The sequence below is a fragment of the Perissodus microlepis genome, chromosome 17 (genome assembly GCF_051167445.1).
Source record: "Perissodus microlepis isolate ML-2025 ecotype Zambia chromosome 17, ASM5116744v1, whole genome shotgun sequence".
Classification (NCBI taxonomy): domain Eukaryota; kingdom Metazoa; phylum Chordata; class Actinopteri; order Cichliformes; family Cichlidae; genus Perissodus; species Perissodus microlepis.
The window spans coordinates 30,567,455-30,586,689 of NC_140477.1; the positions used below are offsets into that span (position 1 = coordinate 30,567,455).

Consider the following 19,235-nt stretch of genomic DNA (forward strand, 5'->3'; position numbering starts at 1 on the left):
ATGTGACAGGAGACAGCATCTTGGCTGGAGGCTGAGAGGATTTGCAGAACAGACTTCCGAAAACAATTAACTACAATCAATAAACTCCACTCTCTCTAGATTGGAGACTAGGTTGTAATCCTGGCTGTCCCCAGCAGGAGGCCTCAGACTCCACAGACAGATGGAGAACTGAGAGGAGGCTAGAATGCACGCACACAGATGCGATGAAGGTGACGTCATGAGTACTGACTTACGTTTATGTAGTGTCCCACTCAGATACTGAGGCCCCACACCTCAAAAAATTCAAATCATTTACTGACTCTTAGGTGAACAAAATAATTGTCATAATAATGAACACACAGGTATAGAGCTTTGAATGCTGTCCAGTTTTCCAATGCCACAAAATGTTACATTTTGTAGTTTCTTTAAAAAAAAGGGTATAATTCAGAGTATTTTGAAGCTTCAGTCGAGTGCTTGGTTTCATCTTGGAATCACTTCATCTTAATTGAAACTGATGGTACATATTACGGTAAATATTACGGTAAAGGCTATAAAATACATTTTCGGTGTAATTATACAGCCTGAAGAGTTCAAGAAGTGCGCAGTCCAATTAGCACTGGCACCAGGTCTAACAGCATTTAAAAGGCATTTCCTGTTAACAAATGCGCGTACTATTTCTCATGTCACTGACTTTTCTAAACAGACACAAATCGACTGAATAATGGCTGCAGATGCTCTGACACGATCCACAAGTAAAGCTTGTAAAAAAGACCAACAGGAGCTGTGGTCTCCATGGATCCAGTGGGTGATCAGACATGTGAGGCTGCAGCCTGAGATCTTCATTATCATATATCACACACCAGCAGCAGAAATCAGTATTAATTTACAGAGTCTGTTATGACTAGAGCAGAGATGTGCTCTGGGGTTTGAGCTGGAAGGCTTTGACATATTCAAAATTCAAAAGCTTTTACTGTTAAAGATTTAAATGTTGTCTGTCTGTAAAATAATAATATTTAATATTGTCCTTAACTAACTGAGACAAAGAGGAGATCAAGCTTGGCAGACACTTCATTCAGTTTTTTTCACCAGCCAGAAATTGAATAGAGCACAAATATTCTATAGCAAATGGTTACCTGAGCTCTAACAGCTTATTTAGCTGAAATTCAGGAAATTGACAGCAAGCAAATTCAATTTATTTAAATAAAAATCTAACATAACTTGAAATGGATGTCCCTGTTTACCACCCATATATGTATCTGTTGACCGATATCATAACGTTAACAAATAAGAAGATATGCTGCGACACATCAGTGTTGTTCATGTTCAAAAATTGCATGATCAGTGTTTCCCACAGAATCAGTAGTGCACCGATATACAGGCATTGACATACATCTTATTTTCATAAAGAAACTACTTGTGGCAATACATTACTATTATCAGCTGCCTCGTCAGTATGTTCCTCATTCTGTGGATGAACTACATCTACACTCTTTCAGACTGTACCTGGGCTTCAGGCGCAGGTAAAACAAGGAGCTGGTGAAATATGTCCCTTATTTCTCATATGGATCAAATTGCTTCCTGTCATGTAAATAAATAACCACAACAAAAACCCACAGATTCAGAGTCTGTGGATCCCTATTTGAAACATCTAGCTACCAGCATTCATCCTGAATCGACAGCGTCTTAGTGTATCGATAAGAACATGGCTTAGAAACACACTGTAAACACGTTGTACCCACAGAAGTGTGGCCTTTATCATAACATAATGGGATTATTATTATCACAGTTCTGAAGATTTAACTTCAGCTAATGTGAAGAAAGAAATGATTTCTGGAGGATTTGTTTACTGCAATAGTGACTTATTTTCAATCTCATGCCACTATTCCTTATCATAAATACTACAGGTGGGATAACATGCTGTAATAGGAAAGTTAGTGGGGTCAACAGGAGCAGGGCCGAGTCTTCTGTACTGTCATAAACACCTCCTAATCCTCTGATTGTTGACCTCAGGAAGCGATCCTACTTGTGGGGATGTTGGGTACGATCGTTTCCCGAATTAAGCGCGCAAAGTTCAACAATCGCTGAGAGGTTCGTTCGCCGTGGTGCTCACCGCGCTCTCTTTCCCCATCTATCTGTGTCACTCATACATGCTGGTGAAACCATAGCTTCTGTTAACTAGACTGCCTGTGCATCCCTCCAACTGTGAGCCAGAGCTCAGAGTGAAGTAATACATGCTGTAATGGTATTGTCTGTTAAGAAAGTGGTCTCGGTGTCAATTACAGTCACTGTAACTGACACTTTCTTTCTTTGTCTATCAGGGTGCCCACTGTGACTGCCAGGATGGTGATCTCTTCCTCCATGACTTAATTACAAACTCTGTTTTCAGTCTCTAGGCACTCTGCCTAATCCTGGCAGAGATGAAGGAGCTGGAGTCCTTACAGCAGTGCAACAAAAAAAGTGACTTAAAACTGTGGGTGTTAAAAAACTTCTACTCATTAGTTCCTTTTGAATACATTTATTACTCTAGCACAACCACACACTCATATTAAAGCACTGCCAAAGTGTCACAGATCATTTCTAAAGGAAACAATGACATCCCTAAAGATGCAGGCAGCTCAAATAGAGACCGGATCTGTACATTCTTGGTGAGTGAGTCTAATAAGTTAAATTCATTTTAACAAAATGCTCTTGAAAAGCTGATATCTTTAAGTCTTGCTGTCCCATCTATTCATTTACTTCCACTTGTCCAATGCAGGATTGTAGGAGGGGTGGGGGCTATAGGGCAAGAGGCAGGGTACATCCTGGACAGTCCACCAATCTGTTGCAGGGCTGATACACAGAGACAGACAACCATTCACACCTTTGGGAAATTTCGATTCACCAGTTAATCTAACCTCGCTAACTGCATGTCTGTGGACTGTGGGAGGAAGTTGGAGTACCAGGTGAGAACCCACACAGACACACAGAGAATACACAAACTCCACACAGAAAGGCCCCCAAATCCACCATGCACCGAGCAGATGGTGCTTTGAATCCAAGACCTACTTGGTGTAAAGCAACAGTACGAACCACTGCAGCATCATGATGCTGAAATCTTACCTTTACTGAAATTTTATGGTATTGCTGCTCATAGGATATGTGGAAATTTTGACAGTGTTAGTACTGACATTAAAATGTCTTATGCTGTTACTTTCTTAAAGAAGAAACATCAGAAGACACCCACTTGTACCTATCATGCAGAACATTAAAAAACTATCTGGAACTAGTGCATATTTGGCTTCCAAGTGACAGAAACCCTGGCCTGATTGTTAACATGGACAAGTTATTTCATTTACAATCTGGGAACCAGATTTTGAACGTTCCTGGAAGCCAGCTGACATCACTAGTTCCTCTGCTGTCACTCTGCATATTATCTTTCTCAAAATGCAATCCCTCTCTTGCTCTTATTATGGACTGTTTACCTGCATGCAACCACAGCCAGCTCTAATACAAGTAAACCAATACAAGAAAGCTTCTGGTACCAAAATCAAATCCCTTCCCTGCTGACTCTGCATATTCGTATCTGTTTTAGGACTTTTTCCAGAGGCAATTTGCTGAAGTGATATAAAAGATTTGATCATACATACTTGAAGAAAGGGACAAACTGTCAGAGAGGCCACTACTGGTGGTGCTGCTGCTCATTTCTGTCACAGGATTAAACTTTAATTTTAATCAAGACGCACACTCATTGTCCTACAAGGAGGCACAATTACAAGTCAAGAGGGATGGCATCATTAACGTGGGACAAAGCTTGCTGTTTGCTGGCTCATATTCTCTGTGCAACAAAAGCTTTTCCAATTATAATCTGTGCCTTATGGTGTACAGTAATGAGCCTGTCACTTACTGTAGCACATCCATGTGTGACTGCATAACAAAGGTGCCAATATTATTCTGCCTGGTAGTAATAATAATACACAAGCAGACATTGTTGCTCTAAAATGAAAAGCCGATGCTCTAATGAAGCAGTGACACGCAAGGCTTCTGATTTACATCACAATCAGCACTTATATCCAGTTATGAATTTCTCAAGTAGCGGTGAATAGGTCAAGCCACCTGTAGTGTCAAACCATCCCATAGTAATCACACAAGATGGATGGAGACATCGTTATGTTGTGTTCAGTCTCATTAGTTAGTGGACATATTAAGTGATTGCTTGTGGTCAGCTAATCTGTGCTGATTATATCAGCATAACCAGAGAACAGGCTGGAGGTAGGAGACTGATGGAGAGGGAGCGTGTGGAGACGTCTGTGTGTGTGTGTTCAGTGTGTGTGGGAGAGAGCTGATATGCAAGCTTCATCCCACTCACAGAAGGTGACGCAACACCTCACACACTCTCAAGCAGCGCAAATCCATTGCACTACTCATGGCCACAACACAATGTGTGTGTGTGTGTGTGTGTGTGTGTGTGTGTGTGTGTGTGTGTGTGTGTGCGTGCGTGCGTGTGTGTGTGTGAGATCACATATAAAGATAGCAAGTTTATATACAAATGTTCATCTACTTTTTCCTTTTTCTCTTTAACACTCTCTCGTGCACACAAAAACACACAAAAACCCAAATTTCTCCCTTTGGTGATCAGCGCAGCAGTATCACCATGACAACAGTTGATGCCACCTGCAGCGTTGGCTAGCATCAGAGGCGGTGCTCATTAGTTACGACACACAATGACGGTCCGGACTGTAAACATTTGCATTATAGCCCCACCCACTCATGACATCACCACCGCGCTATCATTTATAATAAAAGAGGGAAGATGCGAATACAGCGAGGCTACTTTGTTGAGATCATTCCTTCTGTTCTGCAGAATCACACAACATTTACGATTTCATGTAGCAGCTGATCAGAATGAAAGAAAGCAGGCAGGGCACGTCAGTCATGATGCCCCGAGGGTTTCCGAGCAAGTCTGAACACGTTAATGTTTCCAAGTCATTGCTTTTAACCTTCAAGTTGCCCCAGTGTGCGTTTCCATATGATGTGAGCAGAGCACTATCACAGCAGAAGAAGAATAAAGAACCATTTCTGTCTCGCGGCACCTGTTTGTGATTTCTCATTTATTCAGCACTAAAGCGCTTTTTCAATTCCATGAGGCCATGATGTATAGATTCTGAGTGTGGGAGGTGAAAATTCACAGCTATGGTGTGAAGACTCCAAAAAAAAAAAAAAACTTACTTTATTTAATTACATAGTGCCCACTCAAATATTAGACTTGGAGTTTAATCGCACACAAGCATACTGGGGTCCTAGGTTTCCCATCAGACCAATGTACAAGGTGAAATAGTAGGAACGACAAATCCACAATCAGCTGTGAAAGAAAAGCCTACACATGCACATTGGTATCCCATGAGGTGCTGGGAGAGTGGAAAGTCTTCTCAGGAAGAGGAGGATAATGAGCCACTCTCTGCTGAAGCAGTGTGTGTGTGTGTGTGTGTGTGTGTGTGTGTGTGTGTGTGTGTGTGTGTGTGTGTGTGTGTGTGTGTGCGCGTGTGTGTGTTGGGGAGAGTGGGTTGAACTGTACTGTGCAAAAAGGCAGTATAGCTAAAGCATTTGTGACGTAGCTCCCACACATTTTCCATTTTAATATTACCGACATATATAGATGATATTTTTAGACCTCATTCTTAGAATAAAACAACCACTGTAAATTTGTTACTCTGTCTTTTACACCTTTTGCTTGTGATAATACTGGAATCTGCTGTGATTAAATACATTTTTAACACTTTTCTATTGAGTGGGAACATCTGACAGACAGCAGACAATGTGAAACCAAACAGAAAACCGATGTACTGCCTCTCCTGCTGATACTTTACATTCAGACTATTCTAACTAACAGTCCTAACATGATCGACCAGCTGACCTACAGCTGTCGCTTGATTCGCTGTATGCTCAGATGGACATTTTATGATGGATAGTTTATGATTTTAGGATCGGATATCTAATCAGTCACTAATTGTCTCCGTCTGTGTCTTACTCTCTCTCCCACTCTGTCTCCCTACTCTGCCCAACCCTCTCCACACCCATTTCCTTTGACCACTAAACACCTCTTTAAGGCTTTTAGAGCTCTTTCTGGAGAGCCAGTATGACCTTCATACCTCTTGTTTACCATTCATCAATTATAGAAAGAAATGGGTGGGGCAGTGAAAGAGAGGACTGCTGTTTGTGTCCACAAAAAAACCCAACATTTTAAGCGTGTAGGGTTAATTCAATTCAATTCAATTCAATTTTATTTATATAGTGCCAAATCACAACAAAAGTCGCCTCAAGGCGCTTCATAGATACAGAGAAAAACCCAACAATCATATGACCCCCTATGAGCAAGCACTTTGGCGACAGTGGGAAGGAAAAACTCCCTTTTAACAGGAAGAAACCTCCGGCAGAACCAGGCTCAGGGAGGGGCGGCCATCTGCTGCGACCGGTTGGGGTGAGAGAAGGAAGACAGGATAAAAGACATGCTGTGGAAGAGAGACAGAGGTTAATAACAGATATGATTCAATGCAGAGAGGTCTATCAACACATAGTGAGTGAGAAAGGTGACTGGAAAGGTTAACCTTTTGTGTGTGCTATAAAGAGACTCAAACTATATTTGCCTGCTGGTAGCAAATAACACTATCAAAGTACAGCCAAAAGTCAACAACCAGGCTACCTATACAGATTAGAGATGGCACGATACCACTTTTTTATGTCCGATACCGATACTGATATCATAAATTTGGATATCTGCCGATACCGATATAGTGTGTTTTTTAATCAATAAAACGTTTTTTTAATATCTTGCGGCATTTTGTATAAGTTTACACTCAAGTTTAAATAAATAACAACACTAAAGCTATTCTGTTATACCTGTATGTAAAAAATACACTGGGCCCAAAATATTTCATAGTTCAGCAACACTGATCAATCTAATAAACTTAAACCTGCTCCATCCTCCCTATTCTGGTATTTTAAAGAGTACTTAGCAGAAATATTAAGCAACCCAACTAATAGGGTTGCAAACTCCCAGCAAAAAAAATAGGGAACCACCCTCCACCTCATGATGCTTAATCGATGTAATCAAATTTAATTTGATACAGGGGGAAAAATGCACAGAAATAAATTATTTTTCAAGAATAATTAAATAGATTCAACATCTTTCTTCAACAAAATTGCAGACTGCACAGATGGTGCCTTCCCAAAGGAAAAAGTAGTATAGCTTACTAGGGTATATTAGGCTTAACAGTTACTATATACAGTAATGGACTACTATATATTTTACATCAGATTAAAACTTTGGGTGTAAGATTCAGATAATTATTTATTAAAAGCTAGACATTTTAAATGAGAATAAGAAAGAAAAGTATGTCTTTGTGCCCCCTTTTCCCTGTTCATGCCCTATCGGCCCCCCTGGCTAAACTTTGCTAGATCCGTCCCTGCACAGTTACCAGCTACGTAGAAAAAGATCCTGGTGTAGAAAGTAATATTAAATAAATTCTAACAACAGTTTATCAAGCTTAATAGTGCTGCTGTTGTTCAACCGCTGGTTTCCTCTTTCTGGTGAGAAGTGGGCCAAAAACTAAGAAGAGAGACGGACTCGCGACAGAAAAGCCGATCAGCTGATCATTAAGCAGTTTCACGATTGAAGTAGCAGCAGGAGAGGGGGAGAGAGAGAGAGAGGCAGTCGCTCCATATATCGGTTGTTAAGCTTAATGCTAAAATGCTTTACAAACATTCAGAGATGAACTTACACACTTTGGTACCAGCATTTCATCTCCGAGGAAGTTTTCCCAGAGAGAAGTAAAGCTGGTTTGGTAGCGAAGCTACAAATACACACAGCCGCTCTATCACGTGATGCATACTGCTGCAACGTGCTAGGTTATGAGCCGAGTTACGCCGTGTAGCAAGTTTTGTGAGGTGCTTTTTTGATATTTAATGGATCGATTACATTTTTTATTTCTCGCCGATATCCGATCCAGTAATTTGGGTCAGTATCGGACCGATACCGATACGTAATATCGGATCGGTCCATCTCTAATACAGATGGATTGACTGGAGCGCTGATAGCATGTAGGATCAATAACATTACTGTCATCGAGGAAGAGGCTTAGCAACAGACACCACTGAGATAAAGTCCTGTCTAAAATCCACATGATTCCAAAACTATATCATACTGTTATGCTTTGTATGGTTTTTTCAAAAAGTGTTGAACATTTTAAACAATTTGATTAAAGATTAATGAACATTTGTGTATTTTTAGCTCAACAATCTAAACCATCAAAATCTTAACTGGCCCTGGCCATTAGCACTTGCAAGTTAATGTGGGGTTTATAGTCCCAAAGAGAGAAAGACTAAGAACCAGTTCACAAGCTACAGGGAGTCCTGCAATGCATAGCGCTATAGAGATGACAGTATGCGTGGGCTGAATGCTGGTTAACATTTAGGCATAATCAGGAAAGGAAGTGACAGATGATTTTACGACGAAAAGGAAGAAGTGCAAGTGAAATCATCAAAGATTAGAAAAAGCACAGATAAAAAGCACAGACAGTGGCTGAAGTTCTTCCACTCCACTACAAAGATACTGTTTATGATCACTTCTGCCTCAACTCTCTTTTGCTGTAAAGAGCAAAAGAGCAAGAAATTAGGAGCATCACAATACTGGTTGGGCTATATATTTTAACGCTGCCCCCTGGAGACAGTAGAAAGTTATTACATATAGCAAAGCTCTGTGTATCATAATGGAAGCTTGATATAACCAACACACACACAGAGTGTCAAATGTATCACACCACATTTATATCCATACACTCTCTCTGTGGGACCGAGAGTTGTGTTGGTGAGGGCGTGTTTAGCATAATGCCCTATCAGTCATGCAGTAAGTGTCTGAGACTTGGAAATGGTAACACCCTGGGAGAACACAGGGCAATATGATTATTGCAAGGGGGTGGGTTACTTTTTTCTTTTTTCATAGACTGAGCTGTAAATCTGTAGACAACTGTAAAACTGCTGCAGGGTGGAACACAGAGTGGCTCGCCTTCCATTCAGTGTCAGATCAATAATGTTTTTATTCAGTACAGACACCATTTACTATTCTGTAACCCAGAAAGAAATCAGCTGTGAAAAATAAGAAGCTACGGGAAAATGCTTCATTTAGATTTCTCTCATTAAAGCAGAAAAAGGGTTTATTCTTTAAATCTTGATGCTGAAATTCTTACTCTGACACATATGCTACAGTACCACAAAGCATCAAATACTAAAATAAGTGTCTGATACTGTTACACATGCTACCACACTTTATCTGTCTGGAATCTTGTAATTAAGGTAGGAATCCATGCATTCATGCATTTATTTATGCATGTTTTATTTTATGTCACTGACACTTTTTATGTGCTGATTATACCATATCAGTAGAAGGACTCACTAATGGCCAATCACATCATCACATCTGCAGCACTTTCCTAATGTTCTGATGTTTCAAGCTATTTTACCCCTCAGAAAACTAGTCTAATATCTGCAAGAGATGCTGAGTGGAAGGCACAGCTTCCTCCATTTAAAAATCTGATATCAATAACAAGCAACATCCAAAACATTCATGCAAAGTAGAGAATGGCCTAAATGTCTCTTTATATTTTTGCATAATGTAATGATAAAAATAGATTGCATAACACTGTGGAAACAAAGGGTTTCAAAAGGTGGTGCTTAAAAAAAAGAGGAGAACAATCTAAATAGAAAATTACCAAAGTCAGCTGCTGCGTATTGTTTCAACATCTGGAAGATCCTAATGTACATCATGCATGTTCACATTTGTTCCATTTTTCCACACTACATGAGCATTATTGACTCAGCATGTGGAAACTCAATAAAGTGGTAAAGCACTAGACAGCTAACTGGACATAAAGCTGGGTTTATAGCTGGGTTAATGGCAGTCTCACCATGCTATAGTTAGGTACAAATTTGAAGGTACAGTCCAGTCCGGCACACTCTCCACAATAACTGCGTTCACATTGTTTGGTACAAAAATGTGTAAAACAATTGTAAAATTAGATTAAATTAATGATGTTGCTCTATCCAGGATGCAATCTGCCTTTCGCTCCTCATGTCAACTCAGATAGGCTTCAGCCTGCCCCTCCCCCCATGACCCTGAATTGGATAAGTGGAAGAGGATGGATGGATGGACAGAGGATATATATGCTCCAGAAGACAGCTATAAGAATTATAGATTAATCCGGTCATTACGAACCAACTGATGCATTATTTATATGTTGTTATTTAGTTTATCTTAACACTGCACTGATAACATAAAAAACACAAAATATTCTACTTACTTAAGTATTCATAGGTCGTTTAAAACCAGAAAGATCAAGTATGAACGCAGGGGAATTATATACATAAATATACAAACAAGAGCAGTTTGAGACTACATATCTCTGCAAAGACTGAAAGTTCTCTCCTCAGTTTATTTGACCTCAGATCCAGATAGGACAGCTAATCAGGATCAGTTTATGATATTTTCTTGAGAAAATCTGGACAGAGTCTCACAAGTATTCTTTTTTACATCTGATATGAATTTGTGAAGATATGTCAAGAAATGTCCCTGAAATCTCTGTCCGAAGAAATCTGACAACTGTAAAGAATCCTTAAAAAATGTTAATTGTCCCCTGAAGCTGATGATGCTCAACTTGTCTACTTTTGCTTACATTCAATGCACAAGCTCAACACCAGCCCCTAAATAAAGTGCTATAAAGGCAGTTTAAAAAACATAATCTATCTTTCACTTGTATATAATTCACAAACACGGATAGACTTCCTATGGCTCGTTTTGTAATAACGTCCTAAATGAACCGTTACACATGGGGTGACAGTGATGCCTCTCATCAGGTCAGTCACACACCTTCAGTGCTAAGATTTTCATTTCACTGTAGACTTGCAGTGAGGAGACTGCTCAGCTAAATGATGGCTTTGCCATGGCAACACACCGGCTCTCTGGGTCTCGTACACTATGCCAGGGCTCATTTCCATGACAACATTATCAAAATCTCTACCATAAACAGAGTGCTGCTTCAGCTTCAGTTTAAAACTGCCCCTCACTGCCTCCCTGTTTTTTGGCTAAGAAACTGAAACTGGAGAATGTTAGCTAAATAATGGCACACACACACACACACACACACACACACACACACACACACACACACACACACACTCAACAAAAACTCAGGTAAGGTTTCATGCTTCCCACCATCCCTAAAGCACAACACACACACAAGCGGGCATACACACACAGGTTGAGGTGTGTGTGTTACCTGGCTTGCAGTGATACAGTCAGTGAAGGCATTCCTCCTGGAGAAGAACATAAGGAGCTGCTGCCAGCGTGAGGAGGACGTGGAGGGGGAGGAGGAGGCGGGAGAGGAGGTGGAGGGGGAGGAGGTGTGGGGAGGTGCCAGCTCCTCCGAGGAGCCCCGCTTGGGCCCCAGCTTCTGTTTGATACCTAGGCCCGCCCCTTGACCCCCGGATGCCCCGCCTACCCTCGAACTGCGAGGGTACAGGGTGTTGTTTCCAAAAATATAGTTCATCGTCTCTGCTGTCTGATCTTCCCTTTGACAGACAAGATTGAGTTCAGGTGGTAACGCTTCTCTGCTGCTTCATCTCCAGTCTCTCTCATCTGTCACTCATCGCTTTCACAGTGTCCCTGTCTAAATATACAGTCCAGCTTCCCTTTTCTTGCAACACTTTCTGAAAATGATGCTGCCTTTGTGGATATTTTTATCTCCTCTTCCGAAGTTTTCTCTTAATAATGTCCCTTTTATCTTCTTTAGCTCAGGATTAACAGAGCAGCTGGTGGAAGGAGAGATGAGGAAGAGGTAGAAAGTGCAGGACAGGTAGACAGGGTCCACTTAGAGTTGAAGCGTGACTCTGTCTCTCAGGCTCTTTGTGTGTCTGTCCACCCATGAATCCATCTGCCCGTCTTTTTTTGTTCTCCATCAACTGGTCCATCATCCCATCTTCTCTCTAGCCAGGAGAAATGTCCAACATCCACATCTCTGGAAATCCAAAATTCCTCTCCTCAGCTGCGTTCTTGCCTCTCCTCAGAGACAAGACAAAGTGAGGGGGTGTATGGGCCAGGCAAACAAGGATATGAAGATTGATTATTTAAGGGAGTTCACTCTTTCCCTCTGTCTTTCCTCCACCCCACCACCTCTTTCTCCCTCCCTCCCGCCTTCTCTCTGAGTCCAAGGAGATGACCAGTCAATCTCCCTGCTGTCACTGTGTGTGCTCCCATTAAATATGGAAGGAGCAGGGGAGGGAGTGATGGGTGGCTGAACGGATGAAAGGAGGGAGGTGGAAGGATGCAGGCGAGAAGAAGAGCATCTGAAGTAGGTGGATGGTTGGAATCATTCTGCAACTCTTCTCTTTCTCCTCCCCTCTCTCTTACATCTCAGTTGTTTCTCCGTCTCTCTCTCTCTTCTCGTCTCTCTCACTCAGTACATTATTCAGTCTCCTTTTCTTTTCCTACCTAACCCCCACCCACCCTGTCAGTTTCTTCCCCTCTCTCTCTCTCTCTCTCTCTCTCGCACGCTTATCTTTCAGCAAATTGTCTTTTCCAGCCTTTTATTGGAGCTGCAACCCGATGCCCCTTCTCTCTCTCTCTCTCTCTCCCACTGTTAGATATCGTTACTGGTGCAAGCCACGCCCCTACATTCCAGCCAGCCAATGAAATAACAGAACTCCCCTCAGTACATTCACACATAACACACACTTCAAATACACACACACCCTCACACATATATGTACACACATATGCAAAGATGCCTGTTGCAGTGTGAGGAGGAGACACGGTGGAAAATAGCTGAATGCCACCGAAGAATACGGTGAGCGCTGGGACTGGCTAGACAGATAACGAGATAAATGTTTGTGTGTTTGTGTGTGTAGGTGTGCTGAGGTGTCTGTGTGCTTTTGTGTGTGTGTGTGTGAGAGTGGGTGGGGGGATGGGGGGGAGACAATCTTGGAAACCAAGAGACACTAAGGCACAGTAATAACAGGTATGCTCCCAGTGCGAGTGTGTGCGCTGAAGTACATGCATGCTCGAGGTGATATTGCTTTTTTTTTTAATGTGTGTGTTTGTGAGAAAGAGACAGATCTTCTCCTGAGGCTGTTTCCAGACACTGCAGCACCCAGCTCTCCCACACACTCGCACTCACTCTCTAATGCACGCACACACGCACACACACACGCACACACACACGCACACACACACACACACACACATAAAGCATGACTCCAGAATGGAAAACAACAGGCTGTTGCTGGGCACCAACTGAGATAAAAGAAAAGAGAAGACAGGAGAGAGGCGAGACAAGCAGGCTAACGAGTGTCCTCACAGCATCCCTGAAGCATGGCATGGAAGTCTAGAGACTTTAGCATGCATTAAAATTGGCTGGCACATCTGGGTCAAAGGTCAAACAAAAGATGGGCGTACACAGGTTAGACTGACCCTCTTACAACAAAGCCGACTCATCCTAAGTGATGTGGACTTCTATCTCTGGTGTATACAGTTAGCCTACACAGCAAGATTAGCCTCCTAGAGGATTAGCCACAGGTGGAGCGGGACCCCTGTCACAGCCTTTTCCTGTGTTTCCTAGGGAACAGTAACTATAGTAACAGCTTTGAGACTCCTGAAATACACCTGGTGCTGGCTGACTAATGTGTTGTTTCCTAAGATCTGAACAGATATCTCAGAGATTTGTTAGGCTTCTTCAGAGTCTAAGATGGATCCTAGACCAAGTGTGAAATATAGAGGATCGCTCTAAATCTGACTTGAATTGCCCTAAATTGCATGGGACTTCTGTGAATACTGCGAAGTATTTTTATTTTTATTTTTATTTTTTTTGAGCAGTTAACATTTCAGTAGGTAGGTTCTCTCTTTTAACTCAAATCCCAGTCTTTACATAAACATTGCCAAGCAGCTTTGGTGCCTAAAACCAACCAAACAGCAAAAAATAAATAAATAAAAAAATTTAAAACCAGAGATCCCAGATTGGGCTCAGTACATAATATAAACTATATATAAAAGATGGAAACAGTAAACTAAAGGCACTATTATTTTGAAGCCTTGAGTTTCTGAGTTTGGAAAGTGCCGTCTTGACTTTTTACAAACACTTCACTTTCACCCATATAGCCCAATATTCGCCTCTTGTCAGTAACATGGTGGCCACACTCTAAACACTCTTTAACTTTTCAGGCCAAGAAGCTACATTCAAGCGTGAAGGAGGGAGAAACAGGAGAGTCGAAAATTTTCTACCGACGAGAAACGGAAGATCAAAGCATGTAAAATATAATAATAACCAGTGCAGCCAGTGCAGAGTGCCTGACGAGCCCAGTTATAAGTACACTGTTAAGACTTGACTGCACACCGTGTTTGCCGCCTCCGAAACAATAAAGTTCCATTGGAGCAGCCTTTTAACGCCTCTGTCTTTCTCTTGCTAGCAAAGTTGACCTAGACAGTAAAGCTAGTTACCGGCTACGACACAGAACCCGACATGTTAACCAGAGGTGTCTTTACCATGATTCCATCCAATGAGATGACAGTGCTAGCAGCGGGCCGCCGCTTCTCTGAGTTTGAGACCCCTGGTGTACATGAACTGGAGATGCCAAAAGGATACTTTGCACTTATTGCTAATTTGCTCATATCAGCACGCTAAATCCCCAGAATAAAAAAGCAAACATAATAGTTGCTAATTCAGCATTTTGGGATTATCACTGTGAGCATGTTAACATGTTGATGTGAAGTTTGTGGCGCTAGTGCATTCTCACAAAATCGTTCTGTAGTAGACTCTTGTGCTTTATTGTTGTGCCTTTGTCTAACATTGCTAAGTCAAAGTAGCACTATGCTAACTTAACTTTATTTTCCATTTTTAAAAAAGAAATGGTAGTCAAATGAAGAGGGCTCTGATACAGATATATCACAAAGAAGTAAAAGGCAGGCCCAGTTATAGTCCACAAAATTAAAGCAGATAAACCTCTGGTGCTTCCAATATAAGGTGGATGCTTGTAGTTTTATACTGCTTTAAATTAATAAATTCCCTATATGCGTACTTATATGCTCTTTGTTGAATTTGACTCATTCCTGCTCATTCATTTTGAGTCTCATTCTTTCTTTCCTATTGGGCCTGTGTTGCATATGTCACTGAGACCAAATTAAGTGTTTTCTTCCACTGAAACACTGAAGGGTTTTAGTTAGAAACAGTAAGTGTTGCATTTGTGTTAACAGCATCATGCAGAAATCAAAAATCAACTTTCTGTTGTGGAAAATTGCCAAATATGATTAATTACACATCTTAGAGGAAGTCATGAATAAAAGCCAGTTTAAAATATACGCCTGTCACATTTTGCAGTTGAGAAAAATAAAGACCTCTAACCTTTTTAAGGAAATATTCTATTTATGAAAAAGTTTTTAATTGTCTAAGAACATTTACAAAGAAAAACTGATAGCAGAAATTTAACACTTCACACATAACACAAACGTAAAACAACTATATCTGCAGAACACTGCACTGATGGAACCTCAGCCGCTTGCATTACCCACTATCAGAGAGTATGGAGCGCCAAATCAGTCATGTCGCCTGCAGTGCAAACACTCAGTTAAAGCATATTATCCTCATAACTGACATGAATTAACGCTGGAGGCATGTTATTAGACTCCCCTGGTCGCCTTCTCATACCAGTCTGTCTGCAACTAGCCACTACAATACAAAGTACAAAACACACACATGTCAGCTGACACAGCATTATTTCTGTAGCACACAGTCCCTATCACAACCCTTAATGTGTGTGTGTCTCTCTCTCTTTCACTTTTTCCCTCTCTCTCTCCAGTCAAATGTCAGCAAGTGAATGCCAACTCTATTAATATTTCAGAACCAATTAAATAAAAGCACACATCATGCATGTTTAATGTTCGCCTGCTGAGAGAGCCAAATTTGCCATTCTGTCCTCTACAGGTAGGCCAGGCTGGTGATAGATAGCCTCGTGTACAAATGCTGTGTTTACTGTTTTTTTTTTAACAAATTATTTTCTCCTACTGATCTGGCTGAATGACCTAGAACCTATTTTCTGTCCCAGCTCAACAGACTCTAGACAGTATGACCCTGTAAGCACAGTAACCCAGAATTTTTTAGACTTTCTGAACTAGTAACAGGACCCGTAGTAGTGCTGTCATGCTCTCTAAAGAATGAATATACATTTGGAACATGGACACAGACCAACACCTGAAATGCAGTTCTGCACTGTTTGTTCTCACATTGCACTAGCCAGCTTGTAGATAGCTCTCTGTCAAACTCTAATATGTATTATCTTACATTGTCTACAGCCGTAAAGGGACCGTGATGCAGTCAGAAGGACTGTAAAGCAGATGCCATACAGATCTATAGTGCAGTGGTTCCTAAGCATTTTGGCTCCTCACCAGCTCTTCCATTAGATTCCTCTTCGATTCTGGTAAGGAGAATTTTGCAGAGCTATGTCAAGCTTTCCTTGTAAATGCTGGGTATATAAAAAAATGGACATAAAACACTGTAGCATAGACAAGCACAAACCCAAGCAAAAAGAGAGTCCCAATAGGCCAAGACGGATATTTAGGCTTTTCTGACTGAGGTCAGGATTGGCTTTTTTCTTTGCTACACAGCACGGTCTAAGTTTGTGATTTAAAGCAACAACAATCAATATGACAATGACGATGATTCAAATAACTATCAGCTCAAGGTTATGGTCATAGTGACAAGTCAATTCATCAGATTTCCCTCTTCAGCTCTTCAGAACCTTTTAGCATCATTCAGCTCTTTGTTTGGCCCAAAACTTGACGGTTATTGTTTACAGTGTTGTTTTTATAGTGACAAAGCACGTGGGCATTTTTTAAAAGAGCAATACCTGCTTAGTATCAAAAGGCAGACAGAGAAAAGCATTTTTCACAACTGCTGTTAACTCATGTGAAGTCTCACAGGGCCATTCTGTACAGGGTGTACATGTTGCCCTTTAGACATGCCAGTTGCCCTTGTGTCCTACCTATATTAAGTCGATGACTCCCAGCTCTAGCTATCATTTAGTACTAACAAAATTACGAGAATCTTAATACTGCACAGTTCCACTTTAATTTTTAATTTTTAATTTTATTTGTTCATTTCAGGCACAACAAAAATACATATATTGAACATAAAGTGCACAAAACAAAAAACAAAAATTACCTGAAAAGGAGTGGGACGAGGAAAACTTATTAAATCCCACCCCTATACTCACTCATCAACAAAAAACAATAAGCTTCCCGCAGCTACGCCCATCGTTGCAACCAAACAAACCATCAACAGCCCCGGGCACATGCAAGCATCTCAACAGCAGCTCGCAAACAACAAATAGAACCTTCATAACTGAATACAGAATATATATTAATTATAAATTGCGTTACCACAGGTAACAGGCAATAATAATTACATAGTGACAAACACACATACATATACATACATACATATATATCTACACACACATGTACATATATGTACATACATACGCACACACTTTTTTTTTTTTTTTGGAATCCATACCAGCAATGGTAAGAGAACAGACATTACAGAGCACACTAAAACCATCATTGAATATACTGTGACCAGACCAACTGTTTGTAGAGGAATTTAAATCTATGAATATTTTTGCATTGTTTCAGTTGTAAACTCAGACTGTTCCAGATTTTCACACCACATACAGACACACAAAAACCTTTACGGGTTGTTCGAGTTCTGGGTAATTTAAATTCTCCGAAGCCTCTCACATTATAAACCCTTTCTCGATGCTTTTAAGGACTTGATGATCTCTCATTTCCTTGTGACCAGCAAGAATTGAACAGCTATTTTCAGTCAGATATGACTAGCTAGGTGGCCAGGCTCACTATTTTTCACACTCGTTTAGAAAAACACTGCAGTTTAGAAAATTAAATTACCTTGTGGGCTGATGCAATTGCACTCAGCTACATGGCTACGTACCAACACTGAGCAAAGTACATCAGTGTTAATTAAGCAGAGCACAAGAGGGTGGCAGTATAGGGAGGATCAAATCTATAAGCTCCAAATGTTTAAATAACTAACTTTTTGAGAAACTAGCAGAAAGTGCAAGCTACTTCTGTGATGTTGTCCTATTAAGCACTTAGAAACGGGATTAAGTTTGAGTGGCAGGTCTCTCCCTGAAGGTAGACAAAGGCTGTGCGTTAAACGTGCTGGACCGGCACAGTGAAGCAAACATCCCTGAAATGTTACAGCGAGCGGACTCAATGTTAATTTCTATTACTGTAAAGGAAAAAGAGTTTGTTTGGAGAGGAATGAATTGGCTGACTGACAGGCTGATTAACATCCAGCAACAAATCTGTGCTGTGTCTGTCTGCCCATAATTCTCCCTTCATCCCGTTTTTTCCCATCACTGGCCCTCTCTGTCTTTACTTCCTGCCTAATTATCTGCATTAGCTTAATGACTAGGAGCCACTGAAGCTTCTGAGTACACCATGTATGTCTTACAGTCTGTGTGTTCAACACAGAGAGCAAAACACTTTTTATGTTCCACTGCTTTCAGTTTCTGCAATAGATATACGGTTTGCCAGAGACTTTTTAAAGCAAAGTCAATTATACGACTGCTCTTACCCTCTATTCAGCGACAAACTGCTGAGCAGCTTTGTCAGTATTGATTAAAAGCATTTCCATTATCCCAACATTCAGTCGCCAAATCATATTAAACAGTTTGATGAATAGAATTCAGTCAGATATTAATTTGTGAAGGCATAACCCTGAACAGCTGTGAACTTTGGGAGGCCTCTTCTGCCCCCTGCAGTTCACAAACTGTAACTACATGCATTGAAAGCAGCTCAAACTGGAGATTTGACAGAGCTCCTCCAACTGCATTCTAATGAGCACACAAGATACAGACACAGCAAGTTTAACATGGGTGACATGAAACGGGGTAGATAAGATGGGTAATAACCGACAATTTATCGTAACGAGCACGATTACATATCGACACTGCAGTTGCACACAAGACTATATGTGCTCGCGCCACATCCATGCAAGACCATGTGTACAGAAAAACACAAGTGGGCACCATCACAGAAACATTTAAAACATTTTTTAAAAATACACAAGGTCTGTATTCACATGGTCCACAGAAACAAAACAACATAATGTTTTGGTTGTGGTTTCAAGAAATTAATGCAGCACAGAAAGTTTGGAGTAGAT

General features: G+C 40.9%; 1 protein-coding gene across 6 annotated transcripts in view; it reads right to left on the reverse strand.

Moving 5' to 3' along the window:
* The window catches only part of LOC146369884 (discs large homolog 1-like protein), a 116,646-nt gene that overhangs the window by 60,086 nt on the left and 37,325 nt on the right, over positions 1-19,235 (reverse strand). The gene's annotated exons all lie outside the window — the stretch shown is intronic.